At 39.3% G+C, this 26,255-nt stretch overlaps 1 protein-coding gene across 1 annotated transcript in view; it reads left to right on the forward strand.

Moving 5' to 3' along the window:
- Window positions 1-3,196: 3,196 nt before the first annotated feature.
- Window positions 3,197-26,255, forward strand: part of rap1b (RAP1B, member of RAS oncogene family) — a 40,929-nt gene continuing 17,870 nt past the window's right edge. The window contains exon 1 of the mRNA XM_008116597.3: window positions 3,197-3,373. The gene's annotated coding sequence lies outside the window, so the exon portion shown is untranslated. The remainder of the gene's footprint in view (window positions 3,374-26,255) is intronic.

The raw sequence follows: 26,255 nt of genomic DNA on the forward strand, positions 1-26,255 counted from the left end.
CCCAAACTGCATTAGATCCATAGTGTAGTTTGTGTGTGTGTGTGTGTCAGGAGCTATTTGAAAAATTACAAGTCGCTTCTGGTGTGAGAGAATTGGCTGTCTGCAAGGACGTTGCCCAGGGGATACCCAGATTTTTTTTAATGTTTTTGCTATCCTTGTGGGAGGCTCCTCTCATATCCCCGCATGGAGCTGGAGCTGACAGAGGGAGCTCATCTGTGTTCTCGCAGTGTTGGATTCAAACCTGCAACCTTCAGGTCAGCAACCCAACCTCCAAGTCATCAGTCCTGCCAGCACAAGGGTCTAACCCACTGCACCATCGGGGGCTCCCCATAGTGTAGCTGCATCCTAGGACAGTCCTTGCTGCAAGTCCTGGCCCCCTCCACATGGGAAAAGGGTCCTTGATCCTTGGGACTTAACTCCCTATCTCAAGAAAGCCATGTCTTAATCTGAGACTTGATTCATTCATTGCTCACCAACAAAAGATAGTTGAGCCATTCATGGAAAGATTTCATCAGAGAGGTTTGCCTTTAACTTCCTCTGAGGCTGGCAGTGTGTGACTTGCTCAAAGTCATCCAGTAGGTTTCCATGTGTGAGTGGAAATTTGAATTCTGATCTCCAGAGTTGTAGTCCAATGCTCAAATCATTATACCATGCTGGTTTGAGTAGAGTCCTGTTTTTCCACCTTGAGCTTCATTGCATTGTTTATTGCTGACATGTTGCTGTTACCTGACACTGAAAAACTGTGTTTCTCCAGGCCCCAATGCTAATACATATTGCTAAAAACCCTAGACAGAGGATGAGGAATAGAGCAGGAGTAAAAAAAAGTAGCTTATTTGAGTAAATCTGCATTGCAGTATTAATACAGTTTGACATCACTTTAACTGCCATTGTAGTTGTAGCTTGGTGAGACACCAGCACTCTTTGACAGAGAAGGCTAAAAACTTGTAAACTACAATTCTTATTATTCCATAGCTGTGAGTCATGGCAATTAAAGTAATGTCAAATTGCATTAATTCTACAGTGTAGATGCACCCTTTGTCAGAGGCTTTGTTAACTTTTACATGTCAATATGCACTGCACTACTTGTGCACATAAAACTCTAAACAAAGATACAGCAGTTTTATATGGACAACTAGCCTTATTCTAACTCAGTTGGTAGAAAAGTACATTTTATTATTTGCCCAACTTACTCTGGAGTGACTATGTTTAGGGGCAGGCTGCATGAATTTCACAAAATGAACTAAAGATAGCAAGACACTTTGGAAAGAACATAGTGTTTTTTATTGTGAGGAACTTTTCTCTCTTTCTGCCACCACTCCCTTTCCTACAAATGTCACTGTCACTGCAACTTCCTGCCAGTTTTACACAAGACCCAATTTATCTAAAGTTAGTCAGACCTAAATTGCACTGGCAGGAAGGGAAGTAGTTTGTTGTAATGAGCTTAACAAAACAGTCCTGTGCATATTTAGTCAGTCCCTTATATAAACAATTGCAATGTGAGCCTAAAAGATATTAAGTTTTACACCTGAGTAGTTTTTTTTTTATTGTTAACGTTTATGGTTTAGTGTTCAAGACCAAGGAATATAGAACAACTGTCATAATTGTATGCGGAAAATGGATCTTTTGTTGTTGCTTGTATCCTGTTTCCTCCCCAAAATTGGAGCTCAAAGTGCCTTACAATTGAAAAAAATACAACGAAACCGTACAAAAATTAACATTAAATTAAACTACAGTACAACACCCACATCTGTGTGGACACATTCCTGTACTATGGAAACAGAAAGCTGTAGATAATAGTGAACCCTAAATGACTCACTTTCACAGGAAGTTACCACAGTCACCTAAATTCCACAGACCTTTGTGGTAACGTCCAGCAGAAACATATCATAGAATTGCCCAGAAGACTTAAAAAATTCCTAGACATATTTTATCAGATGCAGATAGCATTTCAGCGAAGGGATTCTCAGCCCGCATTTGTTACATATACAGTCATCCCTTCTACATTTGCAGTATACAAAGCAGTGGTTTTTAAAAAAAAAAATCCACTAGAACATCTTGTAGTAATCTCTAGGTTCACCAGTGCAATTTTATGGTCAATTTCAGGTGGAAGTAGACCACAGAAATACACTGGAGACCAAGAGATTCCTGGAGGAAAAATATTAATCATATCAACAAATAACCAATTTGCAAAAGTTAAACCTGCAAATGGGGAAGGCCAACTATATAAAAGGTAAAGGTTTCCCCTGACGTTAAGTCCAGTCATGTCTGGGGGTTGGTGCTCATCTCCATTTCTAAGCCGAAGAGCCAGTGTTGTCCGTAGACACCTCCAAGGTCATGTGGCCAGCATGACTGCATGGAGTGCTGTTACCTTCCCGCCGGAGCGGTACCTATTGATCTACTCACATTGGCATGTTTTCGAACTGCTAGGTTGGCAGAAGCTGGCGCAACAGCGGGCGCTCACTCTGCTCCCGGGATTTGAACCTGGGACCTTTCGGCCAACTATATAGCCCACCTTTATTTCTAACTAGGTTGGGGACTCGGTGTGGGCTAGGTTATTTGAAAAAATAAAAATTTTAATTGTTCATTTTTACTATGTTATTGTGTATAATTATGTTTTATTTTGATATATGTTTATCTGCTGATGAAATGTATTATTGCAACTATCCGAGCTTGGCCCCATGTTAGCCGCCCAGAGTCCCTTTGGGGAGATGGAGGCCGAATACAAAAATAAAGTTGTTATTATTATTACTAATAATAATAATAATAAAAAGTGTTAGTGCCCCTCCAAACTACAAATCCCAGGAGTCCATTCCATTGGCTGTTAAAGTGGTGCCAAGCTGCATAAATTCCACAATGTAGACCAGGCATGGGCAAACTTCGGCCCTCCAAGTGTTTTGGACTTCAGCTCCCACAATTCCTAACAGCCGGCGTGAGAGTTGGGAGTCCAAAACATCTGGAGGACCGAGGTTTGCCCATGGCTGGTGTAGATGCAGAGAGTAGAGAGGAGGAGAGAAAAGAAGAAAAGAACAGAAAGGAGGAGGGGAGGAGAAGAGGAGGAAAGGCTGCAGTTCCCCCGCGCATGCGCATTGTGAGCGGCGAGCTCGCCCCAAGAACGGAGGGTGGGTGAGGGAGGGGAGAAAGACAGAAGAGAAGGCTGCAGTGCCTCCGCGCGCGCGCATTCCGAGTGGAGCAGAGGTGGCCCCTCCCTTCTCCTCCTCCTCAGCGCGAGGCTGCGCGTGTAGCGTCACGGCAACGGCTCCAAGCCTCGCCCAGGCAGAAGGGAGGGGGAAGAGGGCGGGACAGGAGAGAGAGAGGGAGAAGGCGAGGGAGCTTTGGCCAGGACGGCGGCGGCGGGGAGCGGCAGCGCCGTCCGGTAAGTCGAGGCCGCCATGCTGCCTCTGAGGAGAAGGGAGCCTGTGGTGAGGAGGGGGAGGGGTCGCGGCGCCACTTGAGGAGGCGAGGAAGGCGGTTGAGGCGACACAGAGAGAGAACATGGCGGAGGCGGAACCGAGCCCGGCCGCTCCCCTCAGTGGAGAGAGAGAGATGCCGGGCGAAGGCTGTTCCCTCCTCCCCTCCCTCTCTTTCAATGGTGGCCTCCTCCTCTTCCTGGGGAGAAGTTGGGGAAGGGGGAAAAGTTCGAGCCCCTTCACTGAGGGGAGGAGGAGGAACCCAGGCCTTATAACGGGGGAAAAAGTTCTCGCCGGCCGGCCCCGCCTCAACAGTTTCCATTCTCGGCCTCAGCGGGAAGCCCTGCGGCCGCTCCTCGCTTCTGCGATAGGCCTCTTCCGCTTCCTATTTTCCTGCTCCTTCACGAAGGAGCCGCATTGAAAGCCTGAAGGGAAGGGAAAGAGAAGGGAAGGAAGGGGTGGCGGCCCACACCGTCCTCTCATCAGTTGTTCTTCAGCTCCTAGGAGGAATAATAATAATGCGGGTTTTTTTGGTCGAGTCTTGTTCTCCCTTCATATTATCTCAGTAAACTCTTTGTTATCCGGCACCCGTGGGAATTGGTTAGTGCCGGATAAATGTAGTTTCTGGTTGTTTGAGAGTTACTACTAAAATTACAAATAGGCCCAACTAAGGGCCCTTCCACACAGCCCTATATCCCAGAATATCAAGGCAGAAAATCCCACATTATCTGAGTGTGGACCCAGATAACCCAGTTCAAAGCAGATATTGTGGGTTTTTCTGCCTTGATAATCTGGGATATAGGGCTGTGTAATAAAATCTCACATTTTCTGCTTTGAACTGGAATATAGGGAAATGTGGACTGGGGCCCTTTCCATGCAGCTCAGTAAAATCCCACATTATTTGCTTTGAACTGGGATATATGGCAGTATGGACTCAGATAACCCAGTTCAAAGCAGATGTTTTGTGTTTTTCTGCCTTGATAATCTGGGATATAGGGCTGTGTAATAAAATCCCACATTTTCTGCTTTGAACTGGAATATAGGGCAGCGTGGACTGGGGTCCTTTCCACACAGCTCAGTATAATCCCACATTATTTGCTTTGAACTGGGATATATGGTAGTATGGACTCAAATAACCCAGTTCAAAGCAGATATTGTGGGATTTTCTGCCTTGATATTCTGGGTTAATATCAAGGCAGAAAATCCCACAATATCTGCTTTGAACTGGGTTATCTGAGTGTGGACTCGGATAATGTGGGATTTTCTTCCTTGATATTCTGGGATATAGGGCTGTGTAGAAGGGCCCTCAGTTAACACAGTTCCAAGCAGATATTGTGGATTTTCAGCCTTGATATTCTGGGTTATATTGCTGTGTGGAAGGACCCTCGGATAACACAGTTCAAAGTAGATTTTGCGGGATTTTCTGCCTTGATATTCTGGGTTATATGGCTGTGTGGAAGGACCCTCATACTGTATGCCCCATAAATTCTTTGCAGTACTGACCAGATATTAACATTGAAATATAGTAGTAATTGAAAGCAGATTTAGGGTCCTTCCAGATAGGCCCTATATCCCAGGATCTGATCCCAGGTTTTCTGTTTATCCCAGATTATCTGACAGTGTGGACTCATATAATCCAGTTTAGAGCAGAAATCCTGGAATTAGATCCTAGGATATAGGGCCTGTCTGGAAGGGCCCTAAATCTACTTTCAATTACTACTATGCGCCCTTCCACACAGCCATATAATCCAGAATATCAAGGCAGAAAACCCCATCTATCTGCTTTGAACTGGATTATTTGAGTCCACACTACCATATATTCCAGTTCAAAGCAGAAAATGTCAGATTTTCTAACTTGATATTCTGGGTTGTATGATTGTGTGGAAAGGCCTTTTGTTATCCGGCACCCATGGGAATTAGTTGGTGCCGAATAAATGTAGTTTCTACTTGTTTGAGAGTTACTACTGAAATTACAGATAGGCCTACCTAAGTAATAATGCATGCCCCATAAACTCTTTGCAGTATTGACTGGATATTAACATGGAAATATAGGGCCCTTCCACAGAGTCATATAACCCAGAAAAGGCAGAAAATCCCACAATATCTGCTTTGAACTGGAATATATGGTACTATAGACTCAAATAATCCAGTTCAAAGCAGGTATGTGGGATTTCCTGCCATGATATTCTGGGTTATATGACTCTGTGGAAGGGTACATATTAGTAATTCAAAACAGATTTAGGTCCCTTCCAGACAGACCCTAGATCCCTATATTTGATCCCAGGTTTTCTGTTTATCCCAGATTATCTGACAGTGCGGACTCAAATAATCCAGTTTATAGCAGAAAACCTGGGATCAGATCCTAGGATATACGGCCTGTCTGGAAGGGCCCTAAGACAAACGTAATGTAACTCGTTTTTGCTGTATTATAAAAACAGCTTGGTGACTGCATTATGCAATTTTAATTTAATATTTGAAGTTTTGCTGTATTACACATGTATTTTAATTTTTATTTAAAGTATTTCTTCATTTTTGCCACATGCTTGAGAGTCCCGGTTGCTTAAGGTCCAGTTAGCTGAGGCCCCTTCCACACAGCTGTAAAAAATTCACATTGAACTGGATTATATGGCAGTGTGGTTTCAAATAACCCAGGGCCCTTCCATACAACCATATAACCCAGAATATCAAGGCACAAAATTCTACAATATCTGCTTTGAACTGGCTTATTTGAGTCCACACTGCCATATATTCCAGTTCAAAGCAGATATTGTGAGATTTTCTGCCTTGATATTCTGGATTATATGACTGTGTGGAAAGGCCCTGAGAGTCTACTGTATATTTATATGTATCCCACTTTTCTCTTGATTTGAGATGTAAAGTGGCTCACTACATTAAAAAAATAGTGTGATTTAAAACCCAAAACATAAATATATTAAATTACAGTTAAATAAACCAGTCAATTAAAATCCCATAAAATATTTAAAAACTTCAAATAAAACAATCAAATATTCTACAGCATTCCCATGGCTTCCTCTTAAGAACTTTTAAAAGTGTCCTAGCACTTGGGTTGGGCAGGGGCGGTTCCAATAATGAAAGGTGGGCAGGGGCGGTTCCAATAATGAAAGGGTTAACTAGAGAATACTTCATTGATCACCGATCTTTGGGTGTCATTTGTACCTGTTACAAAAATCAAGATCAAATAGCAGAGGGTTGGCTGGTTGTGGTGCTTTCCTTTATGATATTCCTGGCAGGCAGGCTGTTAACCTAGTGCCTTGGATATAAATGCAGTCCTCTGCACAAGTATTGCTAAAATCAGTGAGTGTTAATTTGTGCTGAATTAAGAGTGAAGGTCTTTATATCCTGATGAAGTTAACTTTTCAAAATGGAAATCCTTGGAATCATATTATTGGAAGGGACTTCATGGGCCATCAAGTACAACACCCTTCTCAATGCATAATTGAACATTCTCAGCAGGTAGCTGTCCAGACTCCTTTTAAAGAGATCAAGAGAAGGAGACCCCACCACATCTCAAGGCACTGCTCTTATTGTGAAGAAGTTCCTTATTATGTTTAATAGAAATACACTTTCCTGCAGCTTCAGACTATTTGATGTGGTTCTACTATCTGGGGCAGCAAAAATAGGCCTGCTCCCTCCTTTGTGTGACAACCCTTGAAGTATTTAAAAAGTGCAATCATGTCAGCCCTCAGTCTTCTCTGCATCAAGTTGAACATAGTCAGCTCATTCAGTGTTTCCTCATATACCTTACAATAAGTAGTCATTTAAAATCCTGTTTTGCTTGCATCTCTTATTTGGCAGCTTTTTTTCATAATCTTGTGCTGATACCTTTGTAGTTTCCTGTTAACTTGCCCTAATTCAATATTTCAGTAACTTCCTGTGTTAAACTGAAACCAGACAAGGCTAAAATGAAAATTGTCAAACCCTGTAATTGGTGGGAAGAGTGGCTGTCCTTTTGGTATTCTGGCCTTGGGGTGCTCTTGCAATTAGCCCCATGTCTAGAAAGTCAGGATATGGTAGTGTCTAGTGCCTGTCTGGAAATTCTATTCAGCAGTTGTGTTTGTTTCGATCATAAGGTTTGTCTCAAGTATACACGTGAGGCTTCATTACTATAGTGCTCTGCAGATGTTACTACTGTACCTTGAAAGTAGGGAAAAACTTGAAGTGATTTAGAGTGTAGTGATCATGAAAACTTTTTTTCCGAATAGGGAGAAAACTGTTGGCAAATGCTATTTCTAAAAATAGCCATATTAATTTATTGCATCAAGAATAATAGATTCATGTGGACTTTTGAGGTCTAATACTTTGTGTAGCATGAGCTTTCATAGACTCTGTCCCATTCCTTATCTGGGCATGTTTTTTACATTGACAGTCCTCTAAAGACCTGTGTGGCTTGTACCTTTGGCTCTTCCCATATTCAAGTTTCAGAAGCAAATCCAATATTGTGTTTATTTTTTAGTCATAAAGACATATAGAGGTTGTTATTATGAAAGCTACATGGTGGTGGGACTCCCTTCCCCCATTATTTGGCGAACAACTTAAATTTTACAAAAAGTAGCAGGGTCTGTTAAGTTTTTTCTTGACTTTGTGCTATGTTATTGTGCCAGTAGAGTGTGGATACAAACAGTCATATGTTGACCAAGAGAATTGGATGGATAGAGCACAAATTGTGTATACTTTAACAGTTTATATTTGGAGAATGGCAACTTCCTTTGACATATCAATAAAAACTCCTGTGATAGATATATGAGTGTGGTGTTCCAAAAATACTTTCTCCCAACTTTTAAAAAATACATGCTACTGAGAAATCTACTTTTCTTTGCACAACTCTCTAGGTTGTGAAAAACAATCCAAGATGCTAATAGATGATCAGAAGAGTTTACTGATCAAAATCCTCTTTTTTATTTATTTCAGATTTAATTTAATTGCTGCTTTGAGCAAACTAGGCTAATGTGGTGATAGCAGTGCAGAGATCATTGCTTTTATGGAATTCTTGTAACTCTCCATAAATATATTGAAGCAAACTTTTGTTTTGTATTAAAAATCTTTAATATTAATACATGACTATAAACATAGTCCTGAACCCTATTTCTTCCCTCTGAACAGAATGAGAATCCATACATGAACTCAAGAAAGTTCCCTTTCTGTATGCAGAAATCTTTCTATAAGTGGGAGAATCTTTTGTTCACAGAGTATGGGATTAATAATAATACAATGATATTATAATACACTTTATTTATTACCCACCCCCCTAATGGCTTGGCATTAGTTACAATAAATTCAAAAATATATGAACATTTTAAAACAAAGTGATTATAAAAATACAGTGTGGATTTAGGGTGAAATATAATTTACTTAAAACAGCATTTAAAACTTATAGTCACATCTTCCCGCATGTCCCACCCACACCTCCCTAGCAGTATACCCCTTATCCTTCCTCAAATACCTGCTGACAGAGAGAGGTCTTTGCTTGCCTGCAGAATAATAGAGTTGGAAGAGACCACATGAGTCATCTAGTCTAACCCCCTGTCATGCAGGAAAAGCACAATCAAAGCATCCCCAACAGATGGCCATCTAAACTCTTTTTAAAAGCTTCCAATGAAGGAGCTTCCACCACACTCTGAGCCAAAGAGTTCAATCGCTGAACAGCTCTTCCAGTCAAGAAATTCTTCCTAATGTTCAGGTGGAATCTTCTTTCCTGTAATTTGAACCCATGCTCCAAGTCCTAGTCTCCAGGGCAGCAGAAAACAAGCCTGCTCTCTCTTCCTTATGACATCCTTTCACATATTTATATACGGCTATCATGTCTCCTCTCAACCTTCTCTTCTGCAGGCTAAACAGACCCAGCGCTTTAAGCTGCTTTTCATAGGGCATGGTCTCCAGACCTTTGATCATTTTAATTGCCCTCCTCTGGACACCTTCTACTTGTCAATACCTCTTTTAAACTGTGGTGCCCAGTATTCCAGGTGAGGTCTAATCAAAGCCAAATAAGGAGGCACCATGACTTCCTTTGATCTAGACACTATACCTGTTTTGATGCAGCCCAAAATCCCATTGGCTTTTTTAGCTGCTGCATCATATAGTTGGCTCATGTTCAACTTGTCCATGAAGACTCCCAAGATCTTTTTCACATGGACTGCTGTGGAGCCAGGCATCACCCATTCTGTATCTTTGCATTTCATTTTTTCTAGAGTATAAGCCAATGGTGGGAAATGCAGCAGCTACTGGTAAATTTCAAAATAAAAATAGATACCAGTAAAGTTACATTAATTGAGGCATCCGTTTGTTAAATGTTTCTGAATATTTACCATATTTCAAAGAAAAACAGTAAACTAGCTCTGTAAGTGGAAAAGTAGGGTCGACAAAAACAATATGGTATCAACAATAACTTTATAATAATAAAACTTCATTTGTATCCCGCCCTATCTCCCCATGGGGACTCAGGCTGGCTTCCAACATAGTAATAGGCAAACGTTCAATGCCTATATAAATGCAGAGCTAGATATACTAATTTTACATATGCATTTCCCCTTGAAAAGTTAGCATATCCTCTCTCTATGTGCATTTCCCTCTGCAATTTTTGCAAGCCCTATATATCTATGTTTACATCTATCTAGATATCTCTGTGTGCGTGTACATTTCCCATACAATATTTGGAAGCCCTGTATATCTATATTCATATCTAGACATGTCTGTATATATTTGTGTGTGCATTTCCCCCTATAATCTTTGCAAGCTCTATATATTTATATTCATATGTATTTATCTAGACCCCCCCCTCTCTCTCTCTCTCTCTATATATATATATATATGGATTTGCAAAATTTCAAACATGAGGGGAAAATTCATATATAAAATCATTTATATTTATACACACACACAGATACGGATATATAGGTACCTTTGTATTTATCAATATCTATATAGAATTTGCAGAGACTTGCAAACGTGAGGGGAAATTCATATATAAAAGTAATGTATAGCTATAGATACAGATATACAGGTACATGAAAATCTCTAGACATTTATATGTACAGTAGAGTCTCACTAATCCAAGCCTCGCTTATCCAAGCCTCTGGATAATCCAAGCCATTTTTGTAGTCCATATGTTTCCAATATATCGTGATATTTTGGTTCTAAATTCATAAATACAGTAATTACAACATAACATTACTGCGTATTGAACTACTTTTTCTGTCAAATTTGTTGTATAACATGAAGTTTTGGTGCTTAATTTGTAAAATCATAACCTAATTTGATGTTTAATAGGCTTTTCCTTGATCAGTCCTTATAATCCAAGATATTCGCTTATCCAAGCTTCTGCCGGCCCGTTTAGCTTGGATTAGTGAGACGCTACTGTATATTGGATTTGCAGAGAGCTGCAAATATGAGGGGGAAATTCATATATAAAATTAATGTATATAGGTAGATACAGATATATAGGAACATAGGGATTGCAAAGGCTTGCAGGGGGAAATGGCTATGTATTTATAGGAGAGATTAACATATTTCAGGGGAAAATGCTTTTATAAGATTAATGGATATACAGTAGGTCTCACTTATCCAACGTTCTGGATCATCCAACGCATTTTTGTAGTCAATGTTTTCAATATATTGTGATATTTTGGTGCTAAATTCGTAAATACAGTAATTACTACATAGCATTACTGTGTATTGAACTACTTTTTCTATCAAATTTGTTGTATAACATGATGTTTTGGTGCTTAATTTGTAAAATCATAACCTACGTAATTTGATGTTTAATACGCTTTTCCTTAATCCCTCCTTATTATCCAACATATTCACTTATCCAACGTTCTGCTAGCTCGTTTATGTTGGATAAGTGAGACTCTACTGTATATGGTTTTCAAAGACTTCAGGAGAAACATGCACATATATAAACATTTATTTATTTATTTACAATATTTATATTCCACCCTTCTCACCCTGAAGGGGACTCAGGGCAGATCGCAATGTACATATACATGGCAAACGTTCAGTGCCATACAACATACAGACAGAGACAAAGACACAGGCAATTTTAACATTTTCTAGCTTTCGGCTTCATGAGGATATGCTTGATTCTGGCCACAGAGAGGGCTGCTGCTTCAACATCCACTGTGACACCAAGTCCTGGATGGATTATTTCCTCATTCTTCCGCATGCTGCTTGATGATTTTTATGGTGTCGCAAATTAAATTAGCCTCCCCACATAAGTGGTACCTAAATTTCCTACTTGATACATGCAACTATCTTTCGGGTTGTTTAGGTCAACAACAAGCTGGGCTATTTTTTAATGGTCGGGCGCTCAATCCGAACCGGGCTAGCTACGAACTCATGAACTCTCGGTCAGTAGTGATTTATTGCAGCTGGCTACTAACCAGCTGTGCCACATCCTGGCCCATTTATATATCTATAGGGCTTGCAAAGGCCAGTGAACACTTCAGAGGGAACAAAAATGTTAATACATTTAGATACACACAAAAAAGCCAGGAAATTGGATGGGTTTGAAAGAGAGCCATACAAACAAGAAGGACATGAAATATATCTCCTTTTCCTCCTGCCCTCCCTTTTGACAGGAAAAGAAAACACACTATTAAGGGAGGAGAAGAAGAGAGATAAATATATATTGCAAACAGTGCTGCCCGACCTTGATCCCATTATAAGCCGAGGGAGGCGTTTTCAACTCAAAAAATGGCTGAAAACTTGGCTTATCTTCGAGTATATATGGTAAACTTCACCATCTATAGCTCCCAATGTTGACTCCTTTCTTGAACAAAAAACCTAATTTTCCAATGTCAGGGAAGGGGCCAGCCTGGTCTCTCTTGGGAAGGAGTTCCACGGTCTAGGAGCAGTCACCAAATAGGCCATCTCTCGGGCTCTCCCAAACGCACTTGAGCGGGTGGTGGGACAGAGAGAAGGCCCTCCCCAGATGATCATAGTAGTCTGACAGGTTCATAGTAGGATCAATAAATGGAAAGGACTTCAGAGATCATCATCAAACTTACTGCTTAGTCATTCATGATTCACCAGTTGCATCCCTGACAAATAGTAATCCAGATTTTACTTAAATACCATTGACCAATGGCTGCCTATTGTATCATCAGGAAGTTTCTCTTGAATGTAGTTGAAATCTTTTTACCCGCAGTTTCCATTTGCTTGTTCTAATCATATCTTCGGGAACAACAGAAAGAATTGTCTTTTATGTGACAATTCTTTAGATATTAGAAGATTGTTGCTATGTCTTTCCTCAGTCATAAGTCTTTGGGTTAAATATACCCTAGGCCAGTGATGGCGAACCTTTCAGAGACCGAGTGCCCAAACTGGAAAGGGAGGGGCTAGGAGAGAGGGCGCTGTATGTCCCTCTGGCACATGTGCCATAGGTTCACCACTACTACCCTAGGCTTTCAACTCTTCCTCATATCAGATTTGGTTACTAGTCTCATCACCATCCTGATCTACTTTTAAATCAACATAATAAAACATTTCTAATTTTGATTAACTATAAGCAAAACACTTTAAACAGACTTAGTACTACAAGATGAGATCTATATGTGTTAGCAACTTCATAATTTTTCCATAGTTTTCATTATTCTTCTGATGTGATATTATTTGCTCTATATTCTGAATTCATATCCTGAATTTCTAGCTTGCATAAAAAGTGGCTAAAATGGTAAAATTACTTTAAGAGTAAAACAGGCAAAATATAGGGTTTAGTCAAATAGACCCATACAATTATGGAATGTGTTAGTCAACGAATTGCATAAATCCCACTAATTTCTTTGGATTTTCTTGTTAGGGCTAATATTTGGCTTCGCGGATAGAAAGATTACTTCATACAAAATAAAAATAAAAAATAAAATAAAAATAACAAAAGCATCGGATAAGTTAAAATGTTGGATAATAAGGAGGGATTAAGGAAAAGCCTATTAAACATCAAATTACATTAAGATTTTACAAATTAAGCACTAAAACATCATGTTTTACAACAAATCAATAGAAAAAGCAGTCTTGACTGCGCCCCCGTATGTTTTGCGCCCCAAGCGACCGCTTAATTCGCCTCATTGTTGGACCGGCTCTGGCTGTAAACAATAATTGAACCGGAAACCAGGTAAAAAAGAGCTAAAGATTGCCTATCCAAAGATTGCCTATTTTTGCCCCTTGTTTCTCCTTGCCCAGGAGGCAAGAAACTAAGTAGCCTTAGTTTGCCCTGCCTGATATAACCTGTCAAAGTTTTGGTGAACTGATTGGCCAGTTATTTCTGAAGCATTTAACTTTTTTTAGAAGAACAAAAACATACAAATGAACATCTTAATATTATTACAAATTGCAAATTATTTTATAGTGTTGATGTTTTACAATAATAGTTAACCTCAGTATTAAAATTCTTTATAACTTAATATTAAGAGGGCATCTGTAAATGTGAATAATTAATTGAACAATTCTTAGGTTTGGTTCTTATTCCTGGAAAAACCAAAGTCAGCCCATAGATGTAATTTTAAACAAAATACAAGCTTTTTAATTAAAATGTATTTTTAATGCTTATATCAGACTCTGTATCCAAAGATCTCAGTACAGCATATAATACATTTAAAGAGTTTAGAACAGTTTAAAGCAGTAAGTATATTTAAAACAGTGGTATTGCTCAAATCGTAAGTCACAGAGGAGAACTCATCTAACAGTCCTCGGGCCAACATATATAGGGGGAAATTAACCTTCCAAGTATTAAGGTCCAAAATGATTTTGGGTTTTAAATATTAATATCTGTATTTTGATTTCTAACTGGAAGCATATTGGGAACCTGAGCAGTTCCTATAAAATAGTATTATATGACTTGCATTGTTCTATCCAGCAATCTAGTTGGCTGCATTTTGCAATGACTGTAGCTTACTATCGTCTTCAAAGGCAGACACATTGCAGTGGTATAGTTGAGAGTTATTAGTGCATGAACTACTGTGGCTAGGTTATCTCTGTCCAGGAAAGACCGTAGCTCATAGACAAAATCAAACTGGCCCCAAGTAGTTTGAGCCGAATTGCTATCTGAATTTCTAATTACTAATACTTCCAAGCCACATACCTGTTCCTTTGGGGAAGCTCCAGCCATATTAGAGCCTTCAGCATACTGATGGTATCTGGCCCACAAAATTCCTAATTATCTCTCTCAACAAATTCATGTAGGAGACAAGATAGAACTCTTTCCAACTAGAGCTTACTCACTATGGGACTGAATTCTGGAACTGGCCTTCTATATAGGAGGAGAACCACTGTAACACTTTTACCCAGAATAGGTTATTAGGCCAGCTAAAGTCATTTTAGTATCATCTTAAAATAATACTTTTTACTTTTCATAGTATGAGTAATTTCTTATTGTGGTAAAACTATTGCACTTCTGTTCAAATCTAGAGATGCATATTCAAATACAAATTGTAAGTGGCCTACAGAATCAAATATATTAATGATAAGAATGGTAGCTTGAATCGTAGATGTCAGAGAATTTACTTCCCCTTAAATGTTTGTGAATACGGGCTTGATTTGGGCTAAGGACAAGACAAAGAGGGCAAAATATTTCTTTCTGATGTCTGCATTATAGTTTCTGAAAATGTATTGTGCTTAGTATTCAAAGTATAGCCTTTATAAGACTCTTCTACATTGTTATACAGAATAGACCCTTTTGAATAAAGTGCACTAATTGTCTAAAAATTTTAAACTATCCCAAAGAAAAATGCATTCTTTATGGGATGTGTAAAGTTGTTTATTATATTTGATTTCAACTTTTATATTGAAATTTGCAATGAAGCAGTCCTAGAGCTATAATGGTCAAGAGAAAAAACGTTTTACGATAAGTAGCTATCTTTGTTTAATTTATACTTACCAGTAGGATGACACAAGGTTAGATCATAGAAAAATTACTGGAGAGTCGTAGTCTCAGTGGACTGCTTTAGTCTTGTTCCTTAGTCGAAACACATAATTTTGATAAATTAGAATGCACCAAAAATTAATAAACATGTGGGTTCTGACTATTTTGCCACCTCTTGCAATGAAAATGATTGGCTAGAAAGGCAAATGATTTAATTTGTTTTGTGTCTGACAAAAATATAGAATAAAAATGAGCATTTGGCAAGACAGCTTCAAAACTCAATTCTCAGCTAAACATCCCCTTCCTAGTTTTGTACTTACTTTTGTGATTTCCAGAGCTAGTAAAGGCTTCAACAAGATCAATAGATGAGGATAGATCACATTTTCCAGATCAGGTGAACAGAGTGTGTGCATGAGTGCTTTTCCCACCCTTCTTGGAAAAACTGCAGTCTTCCGTAGAGTGCTTTTAGGATAGGGTACTAGGTTTTCTAAGTTGTGTTGCCTTAGAACACCTAGTAGTAATTACAGAAATGTAAGTTTAAAGTTTTCATACTATGGAATGACCTTTGGAGAGTCAAACCCGAGTTGGTGGACTTTTTTGGATTCTGGAAATGAGGAGACAATGAAACTTCTCCTTAATCTGCCGATGCTTCCCTCCTGCTTTCATGTCTTTTGACTTTAGCTCTATAAATAATGGAAGCACTAACATCCCTACTTCATTTTTTACTTTTGATTTCTAGCCCCGATTTTTAGTTCACCAAGTAATCCAAAAGTTGGCAATGACCTCTTGCATTCATTGTGCAGGCTTACTTATTGGCTTATAAACCAGGGTAGTGGCGCTAGAGTACTTACAATCATACATTTCATTTGTAGAAATTAATTTCAGGCTTTAAGACAGGGGTGTCAAACTCATTTTCACCGAAGGCTACATCGGCCTTATGGTTGCCTTTAAAGGGCCAGTTGTAATTGTAAGACTGTATAAATGTAACTATGTTGTGCTGATATTGAAAGCCTCGCAGACCACATAAAATGATGTAGCTGGCCGGATTTTGCCCATAGGCCTTGGGTTTAACACGTGCTTTAAGGCTTCCTCTGTGAATTAATAGAATCATTAGATTAATGGACTTCAAGCTAAATATTGTCCATAAAATTTCCTGCAGTTTCTTGTCAGGATATATTTAATTATATCATGCCAAAAACTGATTTTTGAAATCTATCAAAGTGTTTAGGTCTATAAGTTCTCATAGATCACAGACAATTTGACTTCTTGGACCAAGGTCTGCTTTTGCAAGAAGATGAGCTTCTGGCACAGGAGAGACTTCACTTCACATAAGTTAGAAGGAATGTTTTTGCTAATCATGTGGACTTTAAATTACATTGGGGGGGGGAGGGGTGACAATATCCTTGAGAACAGTAATTTTATCAAGGCCTGTAGGGAACAGCCTAAAGGTTAAACAGAAGGTTATACAAATAAAACAAATGCCAAGCAGCAAGAGTACAATAATATCAAATAAACAGCTGCTGGGACATCCCATGGGCTTAAATGTCTCTACAGTAATGCTCAGAGCATGGGAAATAAACAAGATGAACTGAAACTTTTAGCACAACAAAACAGTTACAACGTAGTAGGCATAACTGAAACCTGGTGGAACAAGTCCTATAATTGAAATTTAGTAGTGCAGTAGTATAGCTTATTTCAGAGAAATAGATATAACAGGAGAGGGGATGGTGTAGCATTATATGTCAAGGATGTTTACACCTGTGAAGAGATCAGGATTTCCATCCTGGAAGCCAGGCTGAGAGAATCTGGATAAGAATTAAGGGAACAAGGACTGAAAAAGATGTAATAGTGGGGGTCTGCTACACACCTTCAGGCCAGACTGAAGAACTGGACAACGCCTTCCTTGGACAGTTGACCAAGCATACAAAACGAAGAGATATAGTAGTAAAGGGAGATTTAAACTATTCGGCGATTTGTTGGAAAACAAACTGCCAGGAGTACAAAGTCCAACTAATTCCTCACTTGCCTTTCAGATAGTTTTATTGTCAAGAAGGTGGAAGAGGCAACAAGGAGACCAGCTATTCTGGATCTGATCCTAGCCAACAATGTTGGTAAATAGAGTGGAAGTGGTGAGATCCTTAGATGGGAGTGACCATGTTCTCCTGAAAGTTATGATACAGAGGAAAGGGGAAACAAAGAGAAGTCAAACATGTTTTCCAGACTTTAGGAGACCTGACTTCAGGAAATTTAAAGAAATATTGAGTGTATTCCCATGGACAGGAATATTAAAAGGGAAGGGAATGAATTATGGAAGGGAGTTTCTTAAAAGTGAGATACTGGAGACACAATTTCAAACAGTGCCAGCAAGAAGAAGAAAAATAAGAAGTGTAAAAAAACACTGGATGTCCAAGGAACTTTCAGCTGAGCTAAGATTTAAAGGAGATATGTACAAAAAAAGGAAAAGGGGAGAAATCACCAAAGAGGAATTCAAACAAATAAGCAACACATGTAAGGAAAAAGTCTGAAAGGCTAAAGCGCAAAATGAGCTCAAGCTTACCAGACAGATTAAAAATAATAAAACAGGGTTCTTTGGTTATGTCAGTAGAAAAAGGAAGACCAAGGAAACAGTAAGACTCTGCGTGGATAGGGTGGTGAAATGCTGGCAGGGGATGGGGAAAGGGCAGAATTTATTCAACAGCTGCTTTGCCTCAGTCTTTTCCCGAAAAGAAATGAATATTCAGCCTGAGCAATATGAGGTGGATGAGGCAATAGGGGATATGCAAACCAAAACAGGTAAATGAGTAGTCAAGGAATACCTGGCTCCTCTAAACAAACTCAAGTCTTCAGGGCCAGGTGAACTACATCCAAGAGTATTGAAGGAACTAGCAGAAGTCATTTCAGAACCACTGGCAATAATCTTTGATAATTCTTGGAGAACAGGAGAAGTCCCAGCAGACTGGAGGAGGGCAAATGTTGACCCTATCTTCAGAAAGGGGAAAAAGAGGACCCAAACAAGTACTGTCCAGTCAGCCTGACATCCATACCAGGAAAGATTCTGTAGCAGATCATTAAGGAGGCAGTCTGTATTTATTTATTTATTTATTTATTTATTTATTTATTTGCAGTATTTATATTCCGCCCTTCTCACCCCAAAGGGGACTCAGGGCGGATCACATTACACATATAAGGCAAACATTCAATGCCTTGACATAGAACAAAGACAAAGACGAACTCAGGGTCCGAGCTGGCCTTGAACTCATGACCTCTTGGTCAGAGTGATTGGTCTCAGCTGGCTGCAGCTGGCTACTCACCAGCTTGCGCCACAGCCCGAATGTTATGATCACTAAAAGTCAACATGGATTTCTCAAAAAACAAGTCATGTCAAGACTAATCTTATCTCTTTTTTGATAGAGTTACAAGCTTAGTAGATGCAGGGAATGCTGTTGATGTGGCATATCTTGATTTCAGTAAGGCCTTTGGCAAGGTCCCCCATGATCTTCTTTCAAACAAACTGGTAAAATGTGGGCTAGATAATAGTACTGTTAGGTGGATTTGTAATTGGTTAGACAACCAAACCCAAAGAGTGCTCACCAATTGTTCCATTTCATTCTGGGAGTAACTATTGGGGTGCCGCAGGGTTCGGTCATGGGACCAGTTCTGTTCAGTTCTATATCTTTTATTAATGACTTGGCTGAAGGTTTAGGAGGCATGCTTATCAAGTTTGCAGATGACACCAAATTCAGACGGATAGCTGGTACTCCAGAAGACAGGATCAGAATTCAAAATGATCTTAACAGACTAGAGAGTAGGACCAAAACTAACAAAAATGAATTCCAACAAGGAGAAATGTAAGATACTACACTTTGGCAGAAAAATTGAAATGTAAAAATACAGGATGGATGTCACCTGGCTCAACGGCAGTCCATGTGAAAAAGTTCTTTAGTGGACAACAAGTTATACATGAGCCAACAATGTGAAGCAGCAGCTTTTTAAACCAATGGAATTTTGGGCTGCATCAAAAGGAGTATATTTTGATCAAGGGAAGTAATTGTGCCTCTATTTTCTTTGGTCAGACCTTATCTGAAATACTGTATCGAATTCTGGGCACCACAATTTAAAACAATTATTGAGAAGCTATAAGGCGTCCAGAGGAGGGCAGCATGGAGACCATGCCCTATGAGAAGCGGCATAAAGTGCTGGGTCTGTTTATCCTGCAGAAGTGAAGGTTGAGACGAGACATGATAGCCATATATAAATATGTGAAAGGATGTCATAAGAAAGAGGGAGCAAGCTTGTTTTCTGCTGCCCTGGAGACTAGGACTCGGAGAATGGGTTCAAATTACAGGAAGGAGATTCCAATTGAACATTAGGGAGAATTCCTGACTATAACATCTGTTCCACAGTGGATCTCACTGCTTCGGAGTGTGGTGGAAGCGCCTTTGGAAGCTTTTAAACAGGCTGGATGGCCATCTGTTGGGAGTGCTTTGATTGTGCCTTTCTTGCATGGCTGAGGGTCAGACTAGATGGCCCATGTGATCTCTTCCAACTCTATGATTCTATATTTTAGGCCAAATGAAGAAAATAAAGCAGAGTGTCTGGAATATTCTCAATATTCTAATGGGTGTATGATGCAAAAAGGCTTAAGTTGTATTTTCAAAACACATTGTATTTCAGGTCAGTGCACTTTTAGGTCAGGAGAGTGATCCACTATTAGAAACTTGTCAATTTATGAGGGACATCTCTGAGACAAGAGCATACCTGCAGCTTTTCTGAAATGGATAGGAGATCTTGATCTCTCAAAATTAAAAACATTGGTGGGCATCAGGCATTCTGAAGTATTCTATATGCTAGATATGCAACAAGAGGTGAAATGGCTAGTTTGTTATCATGGGATAGGAGCCCACGGTGGCGCAGTGGGTTAAACTCTTGTGCCGGCAGGACTGCTGAACGATAGATAGGTCGAAGGTTCAAGTCCAGGGAGAGTAGGCGAGCTCCCTCTGTCAGCTCCAGCTCCCCATGCAGGGACATTTATTTATTTATTTACATCACTTTTACCCCGCCTTTCTTTCCGAGGAGACTCAAAGCAGCTTACAGTTACATGAGAGAAGCCTCCCACAAGGATGGTAAAACATCAAAACATCTGGGTGTCCCCTGGGCAACATTCTTGCAGATAGCCAATTCTCTCACACCAGAAGCAACTTGCAGTTTTTCAAGTCGCTCCTGACACTGAAAAAAAAAACCTGGGATATTTCATTAAAGGGTTTTTTTAAAAAAAAAAATCACGTTGGGGTGGGAGCATAATGAAAGTGCATTGGTTTTCAACCTGTGGGTCCCCAAATGTTTTGGCCTTCAACTCCCATAAATCCTAACAGCTGGTAAACTGGCTGGGATTTCTGGGAGTTGTAGGCCAAAACACCTGGGGACCCACAGGTTGAGAACCACTGGAATAGTGGTATAGAATTATACAATGATGATGTCTGCAGAACACACCATATTAGTCATGATACATGTTATTTGAAGCTCCTCTCTAGATGGCATACAAATAAAGATAGTTGATCCTGGTAATACATTTCCCAAGATGAGCAAAAACAAAATTAAAACGTGTGTGTATGTGTGTGTGAGGTAAACTCCCTATATGTTGCCTATATTTTTCCTATAAATTACATCCAGTTAAGGAATTCTCACATCCTTACACTTGTTTTTCTGTCCTTTAAGAATAAGAATAGGCTTTTATAGCAACTTCGGGCAGATGTGAAACTTTGATACAGTCTTCTGTGTGCCATCCCACAATGGCTGCCATATGGGGGTGCCCCATTTACACCTGTACATGTTGTGGAATTGTAGTTTATTGCCTGGACCAGTGAAAGAATATAAAGTTTATATGACTTGAATTTAATCTGTTGTACTTCATCTGCTATGATTCCTTGTGTTTTATTATTTACAGCTTTAAAAGTCACATTAATCATGGTGAGCCTGGCACATATCCTCTGATAAGCAAAAACAGAGGGTATATTGACAGTGGGTGGGAACTGTCAACAGCTTTGTGTTGATCAGTAGTTTCTCCACAGTGAGAGTGGAGGAAATTGCCACATGTGTTAGAGGCATAGTCTTTACCTTGCTTTCATATGGGAAACAGAACCTGGGAGGATGGGATTCATGCAGCTTTTTAAAGGGCTCTCAATCTTTTCATTGGGTACTGAAACCAGAATTCTTTCCTGCGTTTTCTGCAGGAATTGCTAAAAGAGAAATTCCCTTGATGTTGCCTGAAGCTGTTTGATTCTGCCTAGAATGGCAGGACAACTCTTAACACCGTGGAGATAGCATATCTGAATTTCAGTAAGACTTTTGACAAGGTCCCCCACGACCTTCTGGCAAACAAACTAGTCAAATGCGGGCTAGGCAAAACTAAGGTTAGGTGGATCTGTAATTGGCTAAGCAAACGAACCCAAATGATGCGCACCAATGCATCTTCTTCATCCTGGAAAGAAGTGACAAGTGGAGTGCTGCAGGGTCCGGTCCTGGGCTTGGTTCTGTTCAACTCCTTTGTTAATGACAGACGAAGGGTTAGAAGGCATGATCATCAAGTTTGCAGATGACACCAAATTGGGAGGGATAGCTAATACTCCAGAAGGCAGGAACAGAATTCAAAACGATCTTAACAGATTAGAGAGATGGGCCAAAACTAACAAAATGAAGTTCAACAGGGAGAAATGCAAGATACACCACTAAGGCAGAAAAAATGAAATGCAAAGATAGGGAATGGGGGATGCCAGGCTTGACAGCAGTACATGTGAAAAGGATCTTGGGGTCCTTATGGACAACAAGTTAAACATGAGCCAACAATAATGCGGCGGCTAAAAAAAGCCAGTGGGATTTTGGCCTGCATAAATAGGAGTATAGTGTCTAGATCCAGGGAAGTCATACTACCCCTCTATTCCGCCTTGGTCAGACCACACCTGGAATACTGTGTCCAATTCTGGGTACCACAATAGAAAGGAGACATTGACAAGCTGGAAGGTGTCCAGAAGAAGGCAACTAAAATGATCAAGGATCTGGAGAACAAGCCCTACAAGGAATGGCTGAAAGAGCTGGGTATGTTTAGCCTGCAGAAGAGAAGGCTGAGAAAAGACATGATAGCCATGTATAAATATGTAAGGGGAAGTCATAGGGAAGAGAGAGCAGGCTTGTTTTAGACTAGGACATGGAACAATGGTTTCAAACTAAAGGAAAGGAGATTCCACCTGAACATTAGGAAGAACTTCACTGAGAGAGCTGTTCGGCAGTGGAACGCTCTGCCCCGGAGTGTGGTGGAGGCTCCTCCTTTGGAGGCTTTTAAGCAGAAACTGGATGGCCATCTGTCGGGGGTGCTTTGAATGCGATTTCCTGCTTCTCGGCAGGGGGTTCGATTGGATGGCCCATGAGTTCACTTCCGACTATGATTCTATTACCACAATTTTTGGCTAACAAGACCAGTGGAAAATTGTAACCTTTTTTCCCCTGATTTTCCTATCCTTTTCATACAATAGCAAGATGGTTGTGATTAAAATACCCGAGACAGATCCTTGCTTGCAAATGTGATAAGAAATTTCTTATTTTCACTGTCAGAGCTATTTCATTAAGAGCATTTCAAAACTACACTTTTCTGAAGCCAAGGTTGTTGGATTTTGTCAAAGAGTTATGATGTTTAAAACTTCATGTTGTCCAATATGAAAATGATAATACAAATGTGAAATTAAGCTAAACTGTCTTAATACATGAAGTTTCAAATGTATTTGCTTAAAGATGTTTATAATATAAATATAAACTCAACATTGCATATGTACCATAGCTTAGCTTTAATTTCTTCGCTTCTTTTTATTAAATACTTTATATTCGGGAGCAAATTATGAATCATAAAATAGATTTAGTCTAAAATCTAAGACTGACTGTTGAATATTGTTTTGGTAACAGTAAATTTTATGAATTTAGTTTGGTTTTTTCATGTATACTGTTTGATCAAAGGCAAAAAAAAGATTGTCAAGCATCTGTAAATGCACCTGCCACTGAATTTTTATTTTATTTTAATTAATTAATTTTATTTTTTTGCATTCTTATAAGATATTGGAATTGAAATCCAACTTGTCTTTCTTGTTTGGGAAAACTGAAGATTCTTTCTAAAGCCGTACTAGCTTCTCAGTGCTTATATTGTTTCAGAATTGTATTATAATTTGATAAAGGATAAAAAGTTAAAATGGAATTGGAGTCCTCTAGAATCTAGATATTAAATATGGTTGTCATGGTAGATGAGCAGTAATTTTTCAGACCATTTTATCTGATTGTTGGCTTTTTTCAATGAAACGGTTGCATATTAAACAATGTCCAATTGCAAATTACATGTGATATATTGACTAATAAGCAATTTTCTCTAAACAAAATCTGAAAGATGCATGTGTCTTGCAAATACATATATTACATACATACATTTTATGTCATACAGTATTTATGATCTCTCTAAATATCCCAGTACATTGCATTCATTTCCAATTTTTTACTTCTCTCTTACAACAATATTGGGGTAAAATGAGAAAAGTCTAGCCCAAATACATAAAATAGCAAGTTATAAAAAATGACTTGCTTTTTATGTCTTTTAAAAATCCATTGTGGTTATATTTAACAGGAAGCCTTTCGGAAAACTTTTAGCCAGTCAGCAGTAAAGGAATTGATTACATAAATCCATAGAATTAAACGTTCCTGTGGAACAACAAAAATCCAAAGATGTTGTATGATGTGCTACTTCACTGATGGAGTAAGTCTGCTCCTCTAATGTTGATGAGGTCTGAGGAGACTTCAAACTCACAACAGTATCTAGAGGGCAACACTTTTCTCACCTGACCCTTTCCCTGCTAATATTCAGTCTGGAAGATAGCAAGAACACTGAGTTTGACACTGAAAAGGGCAAGCATGCAAGGATTTTTAAAATGCCCACCCATAATACTGTTTAGCTTCTGGCATATAATAGTCAGTTGGAGTTTAGGCATGTTTCTGCATAGCTAAATAGCAGTGACTACATTATACAAACTTCTGCTTTTTTACTATTTGTGTTTGGTTGCATCTGCCCTTGCGCTTTGCTACTCTTCTGCTGAATACGCATGCCTAGTATGGAACAGATCTCACTACGTTAAAACAGTTGATGAGGCTCTTAATAAGACATGCTGCATTATGACAGGATGTCTACACCCCACACCACTGGAGAAATTACACTGTTTAGCCAGTATTGCACCACCTGACATCCGCTGGGAAGTAGCAGCCAACAATGAAAGGACCAAGGCAGTGACATCTCCAACCTATCCCCTGTTCGGATATCAGCCAGCACGCCAATGCCTTAAATCAAGAAATAGCTTTCTAAGATCTACAGAGATACTCACAGGAGCACTTCAGCAAGTGAGAGTCCAAAAGAGAGATCCCTCCTGGGCACACAGAACACTGGGCGACTTGGAAGGCGCTAAACAGACTGTGCTCTGGCACCACGAGATGCAGAGACAACCTTAAGAAATGCAGCCACAAAGTTGAGTCCACAACATGCAAGTGTGGAGAAGAGCAAACCATAGACCACCTATTACAATGCAGTCTGAGCCCTGCCACATGCACAATGGAGGACCTTCTTATAGCAACACCAGAGGTGCTCCCAAGTGGTCAGATACTAGTCAAATGACATTTAGTACAATGTCAAGTTTTTCACCTCGTTTGTGTTTTGGAATACATTACAACTGTATCCTTGGTCCTCTTCTGACACAATAAATAAATTCTATTTATGTTCTTTAATGGATAAATAAAATTTGTTTACACATATTCAGATCACTTCCAAGTTATGGAAGTTTTGTTTTTGGTTTTATGGTTTTGCATGTGTGGTACGCTCCATAGGGTTGCCTTTGAACAGTTTGGAATGTTTAAAATGTAGGAGATTGGCTTCTGACTAGAAACTACAAGTTGGATTATATTAGCCATGTTTATACCACCTGCATTGATGATTATTCCGTTTATAGACTCAGTTCAGCATAAGTGTTTTGATCTGTGAAGTCTTAAATGCCCTAGGAACAGGGCATGTTTCAGAAATGGACTCCTTATTTACAAACTTAGCTGAATGTTAACAGCAAATACTTTTCTGCCTCAGTAAATTTCCTCAGATATTGCTTGCTGAACCTAAGAAATTCCCATGTTACCTATGTTAGCTATACTGCTCTTTTTAAGTGTTATTTTGGATTTAAATTTGAATTTGAATTGTCTGCTGCCTTATTGAAAGGGTGTATTAATTTAGAAATAGAGTGCTCTCTTGTGTGTAAAAATATCTATCTTGAATATTTGGAAAGATGATAATTTGTTGTAACGTGGGTCAGGGAAGCACCCAATCTTTGATCTAAAGTTTATAAATATCTGGCAAGCTCATTTATAATATTGGCCTAGTATAATCAAAACAAATTGGGAAGGGACATTTGATAGAAAAGAGTATTGGCTCATTGTTGAGGGAGAAAAATGAGTCAGTAATGCTTGGTAGTCATGTGGCATCTGATTGTTTTGCATAAAAAAAACTTTAGTCACAACAGGATAGCATCAGAGTTCCTGAACTGGGCAGAGCACCATCTAATGTCAATAAAGGCCATTCACATCAAGGGAATTCGACACAAAGGCTTGCTCACACAGTAGGGAATCAATATCACAGGCTGAAACTGGCAATTAAATGATGTAGTGTGCTGCATCTAGGAGCTAGATGTTACTGCTTCAGCAGATAATACTAAGCTTGCTTACTTTCTCTAGGAAAATGAACCCTTCTTAGCAAATGTCAAAATCAATGTTTCTGCTCCTTTTGCTTGGATTATTTTCAGGTCTCTTTAATGCTATCATTTTTTCCATGACTTCTATGGAACTTGTGTAATAGGAAGGCCTAATTACTGTTACTCTGTCACTGGTCTTGCTCAGCTTTTCTCATAAAGGAAGTTGGG

The sequence above is a fragment of the Anolis carolinensis genome, chromosome 5, assembly GCF_035594765.1.
Source record: "Anolis carolinensis isolate JA03-04 chromosome 5, rAnoCar3.1.pri, whole genome shotgun sequence".
Taxonomy (NCBI): domain Eukaryota; kingdom Metazoa; phylum Chordata; class Lepidosauria; order Squamata; family Dactyloidae; genus Anolis; species Anolis carolinensis.